This window comes from Corvus kubaryi, unplaced genomic scaffold (assembly GCF_017639235.1).
Source record: "Corvus kubaryi isolate FWS band 111438036 unplaced genomic scaffold, C.kubaryi_AGA036_p1.0 137, whole genome shotgun sequence".
NCBI lineage: Eukaryota > Metazoa > Chordata > Aves > Passeriformes > Corvidae > Corvus > Corvus kubaryi.
The window spans coordinates 4,078,434-4,099,322 of NW_024580671.1; the positions used below are offsets into that span (position 1 = coordinate 4,078,434).

Sequence of the window (20,889 nt, forward strand, 5' to 3'; positions counted from 1 at the left end):
GGAGTTAGCTCTTTCGAAGATCACCATTCTTGTAAAAGGAAGAATTGAGAGAAAGGTATTGTTTTAATTAAAGAGAGGATTTTACCAACAAGACAATTAGCATTCATTTCAAACTTGAGAAGCTAAAGTGCAGAGTAGTGTGGTTGAAGAATATGCTGGAAGCTTTCCTATGGCAGCTGTAGCATCAGAGATCCAAGTCACAAATTGGATTATGTTTCTCTCACACACAAAAAGGATATGGATATTTTCAAATTTAAGTCCCACTCATTCTGTGTACCAGCTGCTTTATCACCATTTAGTCTGCTGTTATTCCACTTACAGTTCTGATATAGTTACAGTAATTTTATCATCTCATAGAACATGACAAAAATATATATTCAGATAGCAGCTGAATATACAGTATGGTATGACTGGATCGTATAATCTACAGAAGAAAGAATAAGAACATTTTCATTCCATATGTTCTCCATATTTGGGAAAACCAGTCATGTTAGCTCTGATTTTCACCTCACATTTGCACAAAACCAGTGTAAGAATGGAGAGTCAAACCCATTATCTTCTTCCACCTAATTTCTTCTAAATAACAGCGTTATATTACTTCCTGACAGGGTTTAATTAACAGCTCTGAAGATTTTACAAAAACTAAGGTTTGAGCTTCTTCAGAGAATTCAGCAGTGAATTTATGTGGGCAAGAGAAATCTAGCAGGCTTGTTGACGTTATTATTTTATTTACTGTGCATACCTGTATTTGTGTGTGATGTGTGAGAGTTAAAATAATTTTGGTTATACAAATTTTATAAATGGGTGAGCACAGCTAAGACACATTTTTTGCTAAGCGAAGGCACAATTCTATTTTTTCTCTTTTCAAAAACAAATTTGGGTTAAAGATCAAGGGAAATACAGATTTCCTTCTTTTTTCAGTGGTTTGGGATCCTCTGAGCACTCATTTTCCCAATATAAGTTTTACCTTCACTTTCAGGGCAATCTTCATCTCACTTGATATTCCGTATCTGTACCGTGAAGCTCTACCAGACTTCTAAACCTTTCAGATCCACCAGCCTTTTTTTGTGTACAATTAAAGGATATAAACTACGGTAAAAGTACCTATTCCAAAGATTATATGAGCAACTGAAGATGCTTATGTCCAATTTTTTATGTGCTGATTTTTGGTCAAATCCGATTTACTTACAGTAAGTATTTGGTTTGTTTTTAAACTTAGCTCATGTTTTTACATATTGAAAATTTAAAGAGGAATAGATTATTCTTCATGAAAATTTTGTGTAGCAAGGTTTGATGTGTCAATGTATGATCCCTTCTTGCCTGATGTTATTTTAGTGATTAAGATATAGACCTAGTAAAATGACTCTTTTATACAGAAATAAACGCCATTCACTGATTTTTATATGAAGGGTTGTGCATATAACCATAGTAAGACTGGCATTTCCAATGAAGAAGAGAGGTAGTTTTGGTTTTTATATCCATCTTCCATTAACTAATACATGTAAAAATACTGTTTATTTATAGTTGTAGTAGAATTGCTTTCAAATTTGAATACTGTCTCTATGTTATGTTTACTTTACTTACATTGCTGAAGGAAATTTCTGTCTGCTTAATTTTCAAAATAGTTTTGATGTAATCCTATCTGTCAAGAATTGAGAGAGCAGAACAAAATTAATTATGTCAAAGTTTACATATCAAGAGCTCAATCTTGACTTAATAAAAAATGGTATTGTATGCTTGAAAAACCCCATGTATTACAATTGTCAGCCCTATAAGTGCTCTATGATCCTTTTTTTTGGATAAAAAGAAGTGCTATATGGGTCAATATCAAGAAGACATTTTACAGGAAAACTTCAATTTTTGTACATCTTGTCTAATCTTGACAGATATTAAAATCAAAGATTTCTGCTTGGTTAAAGGAATTCACTCAAGTTTGTAAGAAAAAAAAATAGACATATTATTTCTGAAATTCAGTGTAATTTTTCACTTTTCTAAAGTGATAAGGGGAGATATATCTGCAGATTTCAAGTAACAATGTTTTGAACAAACAATATTTAAGGAGCAGTTTGGTTATGAAAAATGAACATTACCTCTCTTATTAAAGCCTAATTGTAAAAGTAATTATAGGCTTCACCATGCAGTACATCTGAAAGTTAAAATCCATCCCAGTTTTCTCTTTTCTGCAATGCTGTTTGATTCCTTACTGAAGAAGATGCTAAATTCTACAAGTCCAGCCATGGAATAAAATTACAATAACTAATGGTGTATATCAGGTCTAACAGACTGAAAGGCAACTTACATTTTGTCCTCTGTCTCTGAAAAGTATGTTTTTTCCTCCAGTAGAACTAGGAAGAGCAGATAACTGAAGCTTTTTTTCACTATTTCACACCATCTGTGATGGTTATAGTACTGATCTACAGCAGCTTACAAATGCTATGACCTGCAAAATGAGGTAATATAGGTATAGATCTACTAGGTTCTTAAAGTCTTTAATGGTTTGGTTCAAGAGTAGTGGAGTTGGGCAGTTTGTAGCAAACAAATACAATGGCTTTAGATAAGCAGCTGTCCGGAAAATATTTCCCCAGGTCTGAGAAACAATGACTGCTTTTTCTAAAGATACCAAGTGTGTGCAACTGCAGGATCCAAGGACTTCTAGTAAAGAAGTTAGGAAGTTACTTTCTAGAAAGAGAAGAAGAACTGGTCAGTGTCTGTCACAGAGTAAAAAACTACACTGACCCCAGATTTTCACAGTCTGAGTTTATACTGGCCTGCTGATACTTTAGATTTGTGGGATGTTTTTTTCTTAGTAATGTTGAACCTTTTCTCAATATCTCAGATATTTCAAAAGTCCTGTTTTGAAGTGAGCTGCTAGGAATAGAATTCTTTGGGATCTCCTCCTTGACTATTTGATGCAGAAGGTGCCACAGTCGGTTAGCCAAGGATGACTTACAGAGGGGCAGAAAATGCAACTCATTGTCAAAAGCTTGTGTGGAATTTATCTTTCCAAATATCAGCTGGCTCCAAACTTCCCTTGCTTAAAGCAAAAACTCTCTGGAACCCATATAAGACAGTAGGATGTGCAGGGTTTTTTTCTAGGTCAAAATATAATCTTTGGCATTAGGTGGATATTGCAGTAGAATGGGTGAATTTGTTGGTAGACCCAAAATTCCAAGAAGCAGTATTTATTGCAGCCCCTAGCAGAACAGATGGAACTCCATGCTTCTCAACTTGCTAATTAAACAAAAATTAAAGCTTATTTCATATAAGCTACTGTTTGTCTTTAGTTGTTCAGAGCAGTGACAAGAAGGCATATAATTCTCTTTATATCCCTCTTCTCCTTTCTTGCTTCTGCCTTCTTTAAGAAAAGCTAAGATTTCATGCATAATCTTGAGTTTTTAAGAGATAGAAGGGTAAAATACTTTAAGAAATTTAAGCTTCCTTCAAGGCCTGAAAATTGGCATTCTTGGGCTTTGTGGGGTACAGAGGACATTTCGATTTTAAGTTCTGCTGTGGTAGTAGTAATGAGAGTTTTACCACTTACATTGTAAGGGTAGCACTGTTGCAAGTATTCAGAATGAACAACTGCTGAGCCAACCCTTTCCATCTCTTAAAGGAAGGATTAATGATAAAGGATGACATGTCTTGTAGTATCACTATCCTTTTTATGAAAATAAATGTTATATTTTGGTGTCACTGTCTTTCTGATTTAAAATTATAAGGCATTAAGGTTAACTCTGTCAGTCTTAGAAATGCTGGAATTTGATGGCAGTATTGTATCTAAATTGTAAAATGTATGAGATGCCTTGGCTAACATTGACCATAGCTACATAGGTCCACAAATATGTTATTCTGTACTTAATTTCTATGATGCATTTACTTTAAAAAATATCTCTGTTGTCCTGCTATTTGTAGTTGTTGGAAATTAGCAATACTAAAGGTATGATATTGAAAAAAGATAATGGTTTTCTTACTTCCCTACAATTATACAGAATCTTCATTGCCAATATTCTTACAACACTAAACACATACTTAGTCGGAAGTATTAGAATTTATTTACTCTTATTATTTCCCCTTGCTATGGTGCATTTTTTTTGAGTATCAGATTAAATATCTGATATCCATTTTTCTAGATTGAAAAATTGCAACTGACTTTAAGTGGTTCTTGAAGAGCTCCAAAAGATAGGAAGGATAAAAATCTTTCTGTTTATTGCCAAGGAGCAGAGCCACAACAATAAACAGGCATCTATAACCTGTACTTTATTTTCAATGTTGTTGGGAGCTTACTGGTAATTAAAGCATGCTGGAACTACTGCAAGCAAAAGAGCTAGTTTTCTTTTTCTAGGGGAGGGAGAATAAATGCAGAATAGTGTCAGGGAAAAAAGACAGAAAAAAGTAGTCAGCATTGGATCTGTGATTTCGTGACTTAGTTACCTCTTCTGACTTGCAGTTTCAGTCTACCAAAGGGTATCTATGTCTAGAAAAAGAAATAGAAAATAGCCACAGCTAGTATTGTATAAAGAACAGTATACACAGCAAGCTGAAGAATTTACAAACCTCTATCATCTTTTCTTAGGAATTAGAAACATCTTCCAGTGATTTCAACTGTCAGTTTTTTTCCTTCTTTGAAACTTGTTTTAAGAACAGACTTGTTCTGTTAGGTTGCTTCTCCTTAGAGGGCTTTTGTGACCCAGAAGTAATGAGAGGGTTTTGTTGTTCTGTATGACATAAACACAAACCAAAATATTAAATGATAGGCTATAGGCTTCTTTGTCTCTACTGAACCCAAAAAAATAAAGTCCAAGGTCTCAATTTCTTTTCATAATCCTATTAATAACAACATAGGACGACAGAACAAATCCATGAAATTTTTCAGGTTACTGAATATCTCTCGCTATTTTTTTCTCCTCAGAACTTATGTCCACTTTCCTTCAGCCCTCATGAAAAGTATTTTAGATGAATGACCTAGAAAGACCAAATGTTTTTTCTCCTGTCTGCAAATAGCTTGTGCATGTTGTTTGCCTTATTTTAGAGTGCGTTCAAAGTATATTTCTTAAACAATAGAGTTAAGAAACTGGTTTTTTCTTTGTATTAAATATACACTTGTAATTGCACACAGAATGTATGTCTTAGTCATGGCCTAATATGCCTGCCTTTAAAGACAGGACCAATGTAAAAAAAGTAGCATTAATACATAAATAAAACAGTGTAAAACCTTTTCTCAGTAGATGGTTTTTACCTGTGTAAAATGGTTTTACATTTACCTGTGTAGATGGTTTTACACTGTGTGAGCAGGCAGATTGATTTAAACAGTAAAAAGCTTTCCAACAACTTTCATGGGAAGTTTGCTAGCACTACTCCAAGCATGTTTTTTCACATAATTCACTGCATGCAACAAAACTGCCCAGAACAATCAATCAATATTTTTATCTCACTTTTGATGACTCTCATGTATTTTAATTTAGGCTTGAAAATTCTAATTCATTGCATATTATCAGACTTGGAATTCAAAAGTAAAAAATCTACCAGAAAAATAAACACTTTGATCTATGAGAGCACTTCGAATCTTTTTGGAAGAAAAACAACTCACCAGTTCCTCTCTATCTAAGCCTTCTTGCTATGTTAATATCAATAAAGTTTGTGTTGATGGAATAGTATGAAGCTATACAGATCTCCTCTATCTTTCTCTATTCATCTTACCACTTTTTCCCACTACACTCCTTACATGCTGTCCTGAGAACAGATATTATTTTGGAAAGGACATTATCTTTAGACTTATCTAATGAACCTTTCTCCATCCCAGCATGAAAGGGCATGGAAATGCGAGAAGTTTTTAGGCTTGGGATATTGTGGCAGCAGCTTAACAGGACATTTTATTGCCAGGCACTGATGTTACAGCGTGAAGCAGCCATGAGACTGATGAGACAAAGCTAATGGTTTGAAGAAACTGAATTTATTAAACATCTGCAGCCTTGCTCTAGGTAGAAAGCATTTTCTTGTATTAGATTAGAAAAACAGAACCATTTAAAAAAAAAATCCTACTTTTCAATCACTTTTCCATTTTCTTAATTCAGATCACAATGCTATTTGGCTTGTAGTTCTTTTCTAAATTTTACTATACAACCTTTTCCAGAAGAAAGTAATACACATCAGATGCACATTTCCTCTTTCTCCCATCTTTTTCTCCCCACTCCAGACTCCCCCCCTTTTAGAAGCAGATTTCTGCTGTAGACAAACTACTATAATTTTATGCTTCTCTCATGTGCATGGGCTGGTCTGTCTGTGTTCTCAGCAGCTTCTCTGCCCTTCTTTCTGCAGTGTTCAATTGTTGGATTAAGGGACATGCAGAAAACAGGGGAGAGATTTCAGAAAAATGAGCCATGCATTGTGCTCCTCTCTCGAATGTGCTGTGATTGATATGCAAGACCTGCAGGAAGAAAGCTCCATGGTGTAGGAAATAGAGAGCCTCTGGATTTTGCAGAGCTGTGCACAGCATCCCATTGAACTCTGGCTGTGGTGATTTCCGTTCACGCTATTTTGTGTTGTTAGGCCTGAAGAATGTCCTACAAGACAAGATAGCTGTGTTACCTTGGAAACATCCAGCTGCCCATGGATAATCTGCCCAGCACTTTTGCCATTTTTCAGAGCTTTTAGCCACTCTGGACTTTTTATTCCACTTCAGCAGCCTGATTGGAAAATATGAGTTTGTTATGCAAGAGCAGGTCTTGCTGTCTGTCCAAAACCTGAATGTTTCTCATTTACTTCTTCTTCCATCTCTCTGTTCATCCACAGAAACTGCCATTACTGCAATAGCTTGAAAAAAAATCTTCTTTCCTGCTTCTTGAGGTTGGCCTCAAAGTGGGGCATCATTTTGCTGGGACAAGAATCAGGCACTAATTATTGTTTCAGGTGATTACTTACTCTCAACTTACTGTTGAGATGTGGAGTTGTGTGTCTCAACTATAACACAGTAAAGAACGCAAAGATTCTGTCTGCTGCTGCTGGTCTCAGTTGTAATATGCACACAAATTATATTGAGGGACATCAGACAGTACATTGTTCTCTATTTTTGAGATAGTATCAAATGTATCTGAGGTAAAGGGTTGAACTTCATGTTTCACTTAAATAGACTGGCTTCTTGAGTCAGTTCAATTGAGCCACTGAACTGTGATCCTGAAAAACCGTTACGAATTTCTCATACAGACTCAGGCAATTTACTTGACCTTCCTTTTCCATCATTCTTCAGAGGTAAAATTAGGTTAAAATGCTGTTCTCCCCATCCTTTAGTCATCTGATGTGTTTAGATTGAAGATGTGAAGGGGAGGGAGTAGGGCCATTGACTACATGACTTTCTGTACTGCTTTAAATGTCACAATTTTAATTTAGAAATTACTTGCAATTAGTGTTCCTGAGACATTTTTCCCCTATGTACTGGTACCAAAGATGAAGTTAGCAGAGCTGCAGCAACTACATGTCCATCAGCCTGAGAAATAGAGGGAGGGAGTTATTGATGACAGGGCCGTGCTGCTTCAGAAAGACCTGTAAGAGCAATGATCCCTCTGAAACTGAAGTAGCACTTGGTCAGTTACAACCTAGTGCTTTTATTAATGGACTGCTTGTAAAGTCAGGGATATAAATAATCCAGCGTGATCAGGACTGTCAAAAGGACTCCATCAATTCTTCAAGTCTATAAAACCATTTCATAAAATGTGGTCCTCATTCTGTTTCGCATTTAAAGCTGATAACATTGTTTTCCTTTTCAAGTTTTATGCAAAACTAATCTGACTTAAAGGCATTTTCCTTGTACAAAAACTCAGAGAAAAAGGTCTGAAATAAAATTCTCCACCACAGAGCCTTTTCTGGGGACATGAGAGATATTGGCAAAACCCAGCACAGAAAAAGAACTGCAACAATCTTACTTTTAAAGTGACTTTCCAACTTTCTGGAGAGAGGAGTCATTTTTGTAGGTGGTCTTTAGATTGAAGTACACAAGGACTTATCAAAGAAAATGTTTTCATTCTGGATGGACTTGAAGATATGTTTCATATTGCTCTGAGTATCAATAGATGCTGGGAAAAACACACTAGCCTCTAGAGCCTGTGCTTTAGAAATTGAATAAGAGAGACAAATATCTAGGGAACAGTCAATTCTAGGGCACAGTTGTGAGATGGTAAAGGCATCAAAATTTAGAGAAACAGTGAGACATAATGATGTGGGATAATCTGGCATCATGGAGTGATATCTAGTACGTAATACGTAATAGTAATTTAAAAACATATTAACAAAATGGGAGGAAACTTGATTGCAAATAGGTAAAGCTAGACTGAGTCCTGTGCATATAAAGAATGTTCCCACTTCCAAAGATATTGCAGCAGATTGCTGATAAAGTCACTATTTGTCTCCAAAATGTCTTTGCCATGTTTTAGACTATGATTAGTTTCTAAAAAATTTGAAATATATAAATTCAAAGACTTTTCCTTTGTGTGATTATATTGAGATTAAAAAATCACAGAATTATAGAATATCTGAAGTTGGAAGGGACTCACTAAGATCATTGAAGTCCAACTCCTGACCCTGCACAGGAAACCCCAAGAGTCACACCATGTGCCAGAGAGCATTGTCCCAGTGCCCAACCACCCTCTGGGTGAAAAATCTTTTCCTAAAATCTCACCTAAACCTCCCCTGACACAGCTTCATGCCATTCCCTCAGGTCCTCTCACTGGTCACCATAGCTTATTAGCAATAGCTCATTTTAAAAAAAAATCTATAGGAAAAGTTTTATTGATCAGATTTTGAAATATGATGAACTATGTTTTCATATAAAACAGAGGTCTCAGAGAATCATGGTCATGTACATGTATATAGTGAAATAACTGAGTAGATCAAGGGGTGTCTGGCTTGCATGGCATCTCATGTATAGTGATCAGACCTTGTAAGTTTGTTACAATTAAGGTCTGTGATTCTTTTGAATGGTAGAAGTGCATGAATAAATCCAATTGTGTTGCTATCCCAAGAATTAAATTCCAAGTCCATTGTAGGCCAAAGGGAACTAAATGCAAAGCATGTCTAATACTAAGTGGCTAACAGGAACATAATTGCCATGGATAATGAGAAACAACAAGATTAGAAATTAAAAGTTGCACATTGTAATTCTCATCCTCAATTTATTGTGCATTAATTCAGTTGTGAATCCATGCATGGCAAATACCAGGACTGTGAGTTAAATAGGAATGGATCGACTTTCGTCATCTTTTGAGGAAGTGGGAAAATATAGGAATAGCAGGAACGTACAAATTTACCCTCTTTCTAATGCTTAGACCAACACAGACCCACACTTTAGTATTGTCTAATTCACAGATATGTCTTTGCTGACAGCTGCAGCTGTGGGAAATCTTTTTATTGCTCTGTAGGATTCTTAGGGAGTGTTGTAGAGTGTATTATGAAACTGCTTCTCATACAAAACAAGGACTGGGTGAACAAAAACTGGTTGAAAAACATATTTTATGAAAAACATAAAGTATGTTTTAAGTTGAACAAAATATTTCATTAGACAGGTACTTTATTTCACTTCCCAGTGTGAAGTATGGTCCTATATAAATTAAATACATAGATTTTTTCAGTATGTGAATTAGTATTTTGATATAAAAAGTCAGTTATTTTTGAAGACATCAAAATTTAGTAAAAATATCAGTTAAATCTATCATCTAAAGAAAGTAAACTTGTAAATTGTTTTATTTACATGAATTTCTGCCTTTTTTTGTGTTACTGTTAGAATGAAAAAATACTCCTGTTTGTTCCATTATTTTTTCCATGAATGGCGGTAAAATTATTTTTATTGGAGGTTTTCATAAACCTATATCTTTAAAAGTTACTTCACTGAAATATTTATGTGATAGTATTTGAAAGAGTGACCAATATAGTGGAATACTGACCAATAAAGTGTATAGATACTTACATTAGAAAAATGTTTGTGTATTTTGTATCATACAAGGTAGATTTTAATCACTCAGCTAAACATTTTCATTTTTGCCCATCTCTTTTTTTCCCATCTGCATATCCTCTCTTTGGCTTTAATCTGGTTCAGAAAAAAACACTGTAGCCTGTACATAAGTGCTTGCCATATCTGATAAAAGATGAATCAAGTTGTCTTTCTTAGCTGAAGTCTCTGTGTTAGCTGCCCACAAGTAGTATAGATCAGCATTTGGGCCATATCGGTGCCTTTTCAGGAAAGAAAATATCAGAAACTTTCACCTTGCAATCCACTGGACCCATCTTTCCTTTCTGCATGTGGTTCACGTCTTTTGTGAACCCATATTAGAACCTCAGTGATGGTTGATTTTTTAATTTTGTTTTATCCTGTTGGTAAGACAGCTATCAGCTGTGTCCAAAAGCTTGCAGGCTTAGAGGAGTCTAAGGAGCACCATTCCAGGCATCCAGTGAGTAAGGTTGCTGCCCTGAATTAGTGCCACTTTTTGTTATCTTGTTCTGCCTTTTTTATTTTTTTTTAATGATATTGTTAGTACTTCAGATCAGAATGTCTATTCTGATTTATTTCCAGATGTAACATGGCGAGTTTTTCAGGCATTTTGGAGGAAGTCATAGTGATTACTACTACCAGAAGCCTTATATACGGGAAAGCTCTCTGAAATCTGTGTAATACACTCTTCCAACCCACAGTACTCCTTTGATAGTGGAAGCTAAAACAATATAAAAAATAATGTAAAACCTGACTACATGTCTAGAAATCTTTGTGGGTTGGCTTGGTTTTCTTTTTTTTTTTGGTAATTATTATTGGTGTTACAAAATTAGAGTGTATCATAGTGCTCCAACCATGCTGTAGCCTCCAGGGCAGGCTGTTTGATGTCCCAAAAGCTGCCAAGCTCTTATGCAGCCACATGAAAAAATACCAACAGACAAAGGTAAAAATTGGCTGGCAGACCATAAGCTTAGGAAACAAGGTTAAGGAGGTCCAACAAATGAAATATCTTACAGCCAGTGTGATCCCTGAGGGAATAAATGTTACTTTGCTCACATGATTATGCTATACAAACAGTGCTTTTGTTACCAGGATCTGGGTAAACTTACCTGGTTATTATTTCATGTGTGTATTCCAGAGAGCTGTGGCTGGCCATTTAAGCCTCGCCCTGTGTTTATGTCAAGCTGCTTTTGTGTGCCTAGGCCAGTTTGGCATTTTGAGTCCTTAAGTATTCAGCTGAAATCTGAGTGAAGCCCTCTGGAACTGGAATTTATGGGTTTGCTCTGGTATTCTGTCATGGTTCTGTGTATGTTTATTTAGTTGTATGAAATGCAAAACTCTTTGTTTGCTTTCTGACAAGGGATTAGTTTCACCTAGAGTAAAAGAATGCTTTGAATGAGCTTCTGCTGCTAACAGTGAGGAGGATCCTAAGCTCCAAGTCCTTAAACCTTTTATGTGGAGAGATCAGTGGGGATTGTTAAATTGACTAAACTGATGGAAATGACTGTATGAACAACCCTCACACAGCTGAAAAGGTTGGACATATGTTTCAGGCAAATGTACTTTAGCAGAGTAATTGGAAAGCAATGCAGTGTCAAAGAGTTACATAATATGATGAATAAAATGACAGCAAAATTCATTAGGGGCTTTTGCTTAGAACTCTCACAGAATTTAATGTGCTAAATATAATGTAGCTGTTATGTATGATGAACAACATTTTTCCTAATGTTTACAGAATGTCTCTGTTTAATTATAAATAATATAAAGATGTTACCCATTAGGTAATTGGATTAAGCTGTAATTGAAAAAAACTGTCCCTAAATTATCTAGGTACTTTAACTAAATAACAAGATAATGTTATGTGTTCATATAGTAAAACCAATCTCAGATTGATTTGAGAAAGACTGTTATTATGGTACCCAGATTTACCTCTTTTTGTAATATATTCATATGGAAGTTACTGTGATTACTTCTGTACTATCGCAGGGCTTAACTGCCAGTGATAACTTACTTAGACTTTAAGGTGAAATGACCAATGGAAATTCTCAATAATGAAAAAGATTACTTTTACATTATTAAAGTTACTTAAAAGCCTGTTAAAATGATAAACTACTCCTGCCCATACGCTACAAATTGGCTCAAACTTGCACATTTTTTTTCCTCAAAGAATGCAAAATATATACTGTAAAGTTTTTATTGTGTTTTGAGAAGCTGAAATGCGTTTTGCTACACACCATCAGAAATCCCAGAACTACTAGGACAGGCATGTTGGCATATAGACTTCCACCCGGGGGAACCCAAGGCTGCTCTCTAATGGCACCTTCTCCTGCGGCACAGCCCTCCAAAAGTGCCCTGTAGAACAGCTGACCAGAACACCTGGTCATTACCCTGCTGCGGGTTGCACAAACGCGTTGCAGTATTTACAGCTCTTCTTTATTCCTGCAGAACAGGTGTATGTGCTTTTCCTCAAGTGAGGAAACGGTTGCAAATGTCTGGGGCAATTTCAGCGTTACAGAGTTCACACAGGGGAGAATGGTTTTCAGGGTTCATAAATCACTTCTGTATGAAAAATAGAAGAAAAAGACAACGGTGCCTAATTTATGAAGCAGTAGGCTCTGCTGTTTGCTGAAATTAATTTCACTTTGTCAGTGCAGCACAATTAGAGATTATTAGGAGAAAGATTTTGACTGTGCTTTTTTATGCATCTTGATGTATGTTCGAGATTCACTTTTATCAGCTGGATATCATCCCAAACAAAGGGAAACGCATGTTCTGCCAGGACTTCAGATGTACACTGCCAATTGGTGCGCCTGTGTTCTGGTGTGAGCTTTACAAAGGGTCCAGAAAGCAAATGAGAACCTAATGCAGGGTAATTTTGGACGTGTTTTTTTCGTTTTTTTTTTTTTTGGTTGCTTTTTTGAGTTTTATTTTGAGCCTTGTGAGAAAGAAATTGCCTTTTAATGGCAAATGTACCTGTGATATGAAATAAGAGGGCTGTGTTCTACCTCAAAATGAGAAAAACAGGCTTTTTTCTTGGCATTATTGCTCAAAATAAAAAAGGGAGCAATTGGTGAGACAGGATTGTAAAGAGCATTCTCACTGCTTTTGAGTACTTAAATAATGTATTTTATACACACTTTTGGGGTGTTTTTAGGTCCTGTTGTTTGACTCTAAAAAGTAATTTCTGCTCATACACAAACATCTTCCTATGCTTTTAAGTAGCTATGTCTTTGCAGAGTATATTGATTTGATCAAATATTATTTCTTAAAGAATCATACTGATGCTTAGCAATAACATAGCTTTTTTTTTTTACTTTGTATACCTTTCAGTGTTACCTAAGAAAAGTTTCAAGTGTATTACTCTCACCAAATCTGTCTGCTAGTCTGGAAGCGACATGCCATCTTGAGTCAAAGCTTAAACTCAGGAGCATCTGTAAAATGTCACATGCTTCCTCAGAGAATTAGCAGTATTTCTAATGAAAAGCTGCACTAAAATTTAGGTAATTGACTTTTTCATTTTCCCAGGCAAACAAGGGGTGCACAGTAATGGTGTGGCAAGAGCTGTGTTTACACCTACGCCTACTGCAGAAGCAGTAAGATGACACAAAGTGTATAGCTTGGAAATGCAGAGCCTCTCAGGAGTAACCCTATAATTTTGTAGGCTTAAGAGAACCTTTCCTATAAGCACTTAATCCTGTGTAGTGTTTTCATGCTTTTTCTACGCAGCATCTGGAAGTTTATAAACCTTGTAATTATTAGGAGTGAAAACTGCCAACTCCCTAAACTCAAAATCATGATTTGTGAGTAATTCTCAAAACTTTCATGTCAGCATATGACCTAAGTGTTGAAAACAGGCAAGAGAACAGGTAGAAGGTAGGTAGATACATAGATAAGAAAATAAAGAGTGTTTTTATGTACTGAGATGATAGCAACTATCTTGGATCTCTCTGTTTTCCTATATTTGCCTCCAGTCCATTTTAAAAGGCAAAATTATTTCAAAGGATGTTTCACTGTACAAACCTTCTTTCAAATTAATTTTTCTTACAAAGCTAGGTAAATGTCCAATATGTGTCCCACAGGTGGACACACAGGATAATAGAAGTTAAAAAGAAACTTTCAATGATGTCTAAAAAATTTATGTTAAAATAGAAGCAAAAAAGAATTTTCTGAAACAAAGGCATAACAGCAAGAACCTTGCAAGACCATAAGCTGAATTTATTTATCATTGGAAAAACAGTTTTACAAAAATATTGTCGGAGTAGGAGTTAATTCTGAGTTCATGAAGGCATAGTCTGACCACTGGTCTGTCAAGTGCATTAGAGCTGAGAAGGGAAATTTCAGAACCCACTGCGAATATTTTACGTCTGTGAAAGTTAGGTACTAAGTTTGATTTCTATAGATACTAGACAACTTTGAGGATCTCCAGTTCTGGTGGTGGAGGAGTTTGTTTGATTCACTCAGTACTTCGTGCTGATAGTGTTTCCGTGCGACAGTGGGGAAGGTATTTACACTGCTTATGCTGGGTGTTTAAAGTAGCTTTCTGGATCAGGGAGAGAGAGGGTCTTCCACAAGATCATACTTATGGCTTCCCTACCCTCATGTTGTGATTACAGACCCCTGATGTGATACACCATCTGCTGTCCATGGAGTCCTCATGGATCTCTGTTCTCTCCTTCCACTTCCAGGTTGTGGCTTCAAGGTTCTGTGCATAGCTAGGACTTTTGCTGGATGTTATAAATCACCTCCGTGGCAGTTGTGGGGGTTTGCTGGGGATTTTTTTTTGTTGGTTGTACTTCTTTTCCCCATAAAAATTTCTAGTTTGATTAGGTTGAGTAATCTAAAAGAGGAGTCAAGTAGGCTGCAGAGGTCAGCACATGGAAATGGGACCTATCCTTTCTGAACCTGTAAACTCTCGTGTCGGCTTGTTATGTCTCCTGAAAGTGTACTCCAAATCATCCTGGCAGAACTCCCCCCTGCCTGCCCTCTGCTGGGGATGCTGCTGGGGCAGTTTGGCTTCCAATCTCCATGCCTTAGTTAGGCAGGGTTGCTATTCCCCCCTCTTCCCCCAAAAAAATCAGCAAACAAGTTGCTTTGATTTTCTCTTTGACAGAATTGCACTCTGACACTCTCTGGAGTTGATGACCTCTTTCTAATCTATGTAAAGTCTTGAACTGCTAAACTTGTGTAATTTATCATGTCATTGCAGCTGCTCTCTGGGATGTTGTACAGGAATTTTGATTATTTTAATCATATCATTTTAATTGGCTTTATGAATGATACTCTTTAAAAGTGAAAAATAATTACAGAGTGTAATTTACATTTAGAAATAGCACATAGCCCATAATAGTGAATGAATAATACATTTACTTGACCTTAAGCTTCTTCAGTGATGGTGCACTGATACAGACAGTTTCTAATATGTTTTATACTCTTAATTCTTAGAACAGTGGGTTTGGAGGGGGTTGGAACTTGTTTTTTTTTCAAATACCAAGTCTCCCTAGAAAATAAAGATTAAAAAGAAGAGTCTCTGAGGCATGTGTCTGTAAAATGATGAAACTCTCTTTGCCTAATGCAGACCCTCAGGTCTGCAGTTAATATGATAATATTCTGTTGTACTTTCCCATATAGGAGTTAATTTATTTGTTCCTATCTGTTTATCAGTATTTTCTAGTACAAGATAAGCTTCTAAGACTTTTCTAGTTTGCAACTTTACTTGAATAGATGCATTTTAGTGTCAAGCCAAATTATAAATGCTGCCTCCTATATTAAAAATATAACTAGAAATTGGAAGTTGTAAGGAAAAAAAGTCTAAGAAAAGCTTCCTATAATTAAATACTATGCTTTTCTGTTGACATTCCATATGTACTGAGACCAAAGAAAACCAGTAACTTCTCTTCCCAAATCAAAACACCCTCAAATCTGCATGTGGTTATTGTACAATATAAAGCCTGGAGGCCCTGTATTCTCATATTCAGTATTTCAATAGTAGAATGTTGTTCTAATACTTTCTTAGCCTGCTAGGAGTCAGTTACACCTATGTATAGAATCTAATCAATTATTTATAATTATGAATTCATTTTATGCCTAAAGTATTGTAAATATTGGTTATGGTGATACTTCAGGGACACAGGGAAACGTGAAATTAATCCTAGCAATTTTTTTAAATGAGAAATTAACTAATTTTTTAATGTCAATTTTTCTATTGAATGAATATGTAGAATTACATGCACTTCTCTTGATTTTGTTTTAGAATAATTGAGTCCACTGCAGTGGTTTTAAGGGAAACTTATAATTGGTGAGCACAGAGTCAGAGTTTATTTTCTTTTGCAGAATAAATCCTGTCCTAAACTATTAATACATGGAGTATTTATGCAGTTACATAATAATCTTCCCCTTTTAAAAAATATGTATATATTCTGAGGCAAGGACACAGCCCTACGAGATTTGTACTATTAAATTTTAGGTCAAATTATATTGCAGGAGAAAGCTGAGGGGCTGATCTTTCTCTGCCCATCACTTAATAAAAGCGATCATTTTGTTGGTTGTTTTCTGGATGCCATGAGGGTTTCTCTCAGAGGCAGGGCGTGCTCACTGTACCTGCCCAGCGCATTGGCACAGCTGCACTGAGCTACTGCTACTCAGAGACCACGTGAGACACTGTGCAATTACAGTGCAAGCTGCTCTCCAGCAAGCTTCCTTGCATTTCAAAGTCATAGTATTTTTGACTTAAAAAAGAAGTTTATTTATCTCTAAAAAAAAATGACCTGTGCAACTGTAAGGAAAAATGAAAGCTGACTTTTCATATACTAACTCGATTTACATGACGAAGTGACACTCTTGTATATCCTGCTCTGCAGCAGTGCAGTGCTTCCATACTAAGCAACTAGTGTTCAGTTTTCATTGCTCTGATTCCATTTTCTCCTTGTATTTGGTATATTTTTAGTTCTTAATCATTAGATACAGCCTCCTTTCACAATAATATCCCCCACTTCTGCCCCTAAGGTTCTTCATATTCTGAACTTGTATTTTTTTTTATATGTTGGTAAAATTAACTGAGAGGAAGTAGGTGTTGCTGTAGATTAGCTGTCAAGACAATGGGAGGACAGACATAAATTTATGTAATATCTTTTCTCCTGATCCTATTCTGTAGTTAAAGTTAAGCTAAAAATTCTGACATTTCCACTGTTTCAGTGTCTATAACTTTAATACACTATTGGCCTTTCTATTAATTCCAAATGTTCTAATAAGCAAATAATAGATAGGAGCAAGTGCATATGAAACTTGTTTCTAAAACAGCAAATGAAAGCAAATAAATGTGGTTTTAAATTAATAATTGCCTCAGCATTATTTTACTTTATTTTATTTTATTTTATTTTATTTTATTTGTGGCTAGAGTGAGAACAAATAAATGGTGTGCACTACTTCTTCATAGAAGGTCTAAGGTAGACTGTAGTCATTATTAACTTCAGGGGACATAGTTTGGCCATCCTGTTCTTTCCATCATTATCACCACTTTGTCCAGACCTACAAGAATTAAAAATTATGTATATTACAGTCTGATGGCATGTAGGAATGCAATAGGACTTGGCAATTGAGACTAAACTAGACCAGTGTACCTATGAGAACATTAACATGACTGTTATTACACTTTTCCTGCTAGAGTGGTTTTGTCTATATTTATAGTTTATACCTCCCAAATGGATATATCTGTTTTGAGACAGATGGGAGAGTGGACACTCTGTACCAGCTGTAGGGAGATAGACATTGAGCAGTCTCAGCTTGGCTCCACTGTTATTTGCACATCTTTCCTTCTCCTAGAAGCTGCCTTTGTTAACACAATATTTATATTTGCTATCTGTGCAATATAGCTGTTTTCCTAAAAATCAGTTTTACACTTTTATTGTGAAGCATTTCTTGTAAAAGACAATTGTTCACATACATTCACAGCAATAGGTTTTACTAGATATTAAAAATAATATATTGAATGAGGCTAGAAGTTCCATACAGAATTCAGCAGTGCCAGTGTACAAAGACACAGCAGGATACAGGATGACCTCTCACAGCTTAATGTAACAATTAGAGAATGCCATTCATATGATGCATGAAGTGCTAATTCTTCTGATTATATTTAGATACTGCTCTTAATGTCTTTACATTGTGTGTATGTTCAGCATCAACATGATGTTACTTGAATAACTCATTGCGCTATGGCAGTGACTTCTGTACAAAGACTTTTTTTTGCTTTCAGCTGTGAAGGTGGGAATAGCACCAAGTAGTGTGAGTCTGCCAAAATGTCCCCTCGCAATTCTAAGAGTGTGAGCATGCTTTAAATTAAATACTCTTTCTCCAAGCTACACATCCATCTGCTTGATCAGGTAGCCTTCAAAATGTTCTGCTGAATCCACTATTGTAATATGCTGCATATATTCCACTGCTTCCTCAGGAAGGAAGTAAACTGTGCTTAGGGAAGGGGTATGTGTATGGATTCACAGTGCATACATTAAGTCAGTGATCCATTCTATTCCACTTGCAGTATTTGTTTTACTGCAAGAAAAACTTCTGAGTACTAGCTCTGTTGCTGGACTTATAAAATACTGTAAATGTGGTAAAATTTCTTCCTTAACACATTTCTTAAATGAGACATTCCAAAATTTCCTGCCCAAAAACATCCTATTTCCTGCACAGCATGTGCTTAAGGCTAAATTTAGGAAATTGGTGTTCAGTATAACTATCAGCTTTGCTACTGTGAATTTGAGTGTCATCTGCTGAAAGTTCCCTCTGCTAAACTCAATGCAGGAATGTGTTTAGGACTGTCAGAATCCCCTGATGAGTACAGGTGCCAACCTCTTTTGTAAAGAAAAAGCTGTTTTGGTTTTAATAATCAGAAAGAGTGCTTTAAAGCGTAACAATGTTTACAGAAAGCAAGAAGCGATAACTAAGAGGCCAGGAATTGTTCCATTAATCCAGCTATGTCCTAAATTTCATGGGAAGATCTTTGCCAATGGTATTCCTGTCCTCATCATTGTCAGGAGCAAATTGCAGTTTCAGTCAAAGTATTTCTTTGAAAAGGGAATTGGAGCATGAGTCATCTTCATTTTGAAATGGACTTTAACTGGTCTTGTGGTACAGTGAAAGTCAAGAACAGATTAAAAAACCTTGTGATTTTTTGGGAGCTTTTTCATGTATTTCTGAAAACCAGTTTAAATATCATGTCCTGGGGATGGTGTTCTAGTTAATAGGACCTTTCTGTGATGAGAAACTTGCTCTTGAGCAAAGTTGTTTTCCTTCTTGCCAGAGAAAATCCAATAGCTAGAAGCAGATAAAAAAAGCCTCAGGAGTTCACTTGCTACAATAAAAGGGCAACAGTGATAAGGAAGCCAGCAGCAGATGTGAAAAAATAATAAAATAACCAAGTGCTGATCTCTAGCTCCTAATCATACCTCCATCATATATTGTTATCTATGTAGTTAACAGTCTAGTAACTTTAGAATTCCTCTAACATTCCTAGTAACCTTAGGAATCCTCTGACACTGCAGAAAATTGACTAGTTCTTTGGTCTCACTTGAGCTGGCAAGTTTGGGCCAACTTTGCATACAATGATTGGAAAACCAAATAAGTTCTATCCTGCCTATACTTAACTGCATATTTAAATGCAACAATTGAACTCAGAGCATCTTGGATGCGTCTAAGAACAGTGTTCTGCCCACTCTGTAATCTATGAGAGTTTTCACTGTTGTAGGCCAACCTGGGATTGCAGAACAAGGTTATAAGAAATGTTCAACCTTCCTCTGATTGTAAGATTACCTTCATCTGTCTGAATAGGAAGGAAGAAGTTTCCGGCTTCGCTCCTCCCTGATGTGTATGTGCATGTATTTTGAAGAAACTTCTACAGAAATATTGCAGACTTTCTGTGTGTGCCAGCTATGACCCTTTTCACAAAGCCCAACAGGCTGGCTTCCTCTACTGCACTATCTCTATTACTACAGTAGCTGACTCTCCATGGTAGTAAAAATCTGCAGATAGAATATGAAGCTTAAAGCTGGATACTAGTGTGGAATAAAACTAATGGAAAAACTAGTACAAATTACATTTTTTCTGTTTCAAGAGCTGGTGATGGGTGCTGTGGCAAGGCCAACAAGTGATGGGTAAGTGCTCCAGAGGGAGAATAACGCTGTCTGAAATTTGATCTGATGTTCAATACATCAAGTCAAATGTCCTTTAGTGCTCAGATTCTTCTATTTGGCTCAGTTCAGATGATAAAAATTTGGCAAACCAAAAAGGCAGATAATAACTATGAGGAAAATTATATAACTTCAGACTTGCAATAACAAATCAAGCCCTTCCAGCTTCACAATTTATACATAACAGAATTCCATATGCACCAACAGTATGTCCTAATGAACACTCCTGAGATAAAAGCAATTTTTATTAAGACAACAAAAAAATTGATTGTAATCTGCTATTGAATAAAAATTGGTTGCTTAACAGCCTTTTGGATACTATTGGTGGTTATTTTCTTTTTGTTTTCCTCTCTTGGTACTTCTGACTACCGGTATCTTCCAGCCGATAGAATGGAGTGCATCTAAAACCAATTACTGATTTAAAGAATAACTTATGCTCTTGTTGTAACAAGAGAAAACGTTGAGCCTGGAAGAAATTCTGTGAACAATGCAAAAATATGATCAGCTACTTTTGCAGCATTATTTCCTCTGGTTCTTCAAATTATAGTTCTCAAGGGTCTTCCATGTGAAGGTGGGAGCAAGAAAAGTGCAATTCAGCTCCTCAAGGGAAAATACTATGGGTCAACTAATGTAGAGGGAATGATGGAGTTCTAGAAATAGACTCAGCCTTATAATTACCATCATAAATTTCCAACTATGTTGTCAGGCACCTGATACTGAGAGACCAAGAGATTA

At 36.0% G+C, this 20,889-nt stretch overlaps 1 protein-coding gene across 14 annotated transcripts in view; it reads left to right on the forward strand.

The window, feature by feature from the left end:
• Window positions 1–20,889, forward strand: part of PPFIA2 (PTPRF interacting protein alpha 2) — a 296,348-nt gene that overhangs the window by 110,846 nt on the left and 164,613 nt on the right. The window lies entirely within an intron of this gene.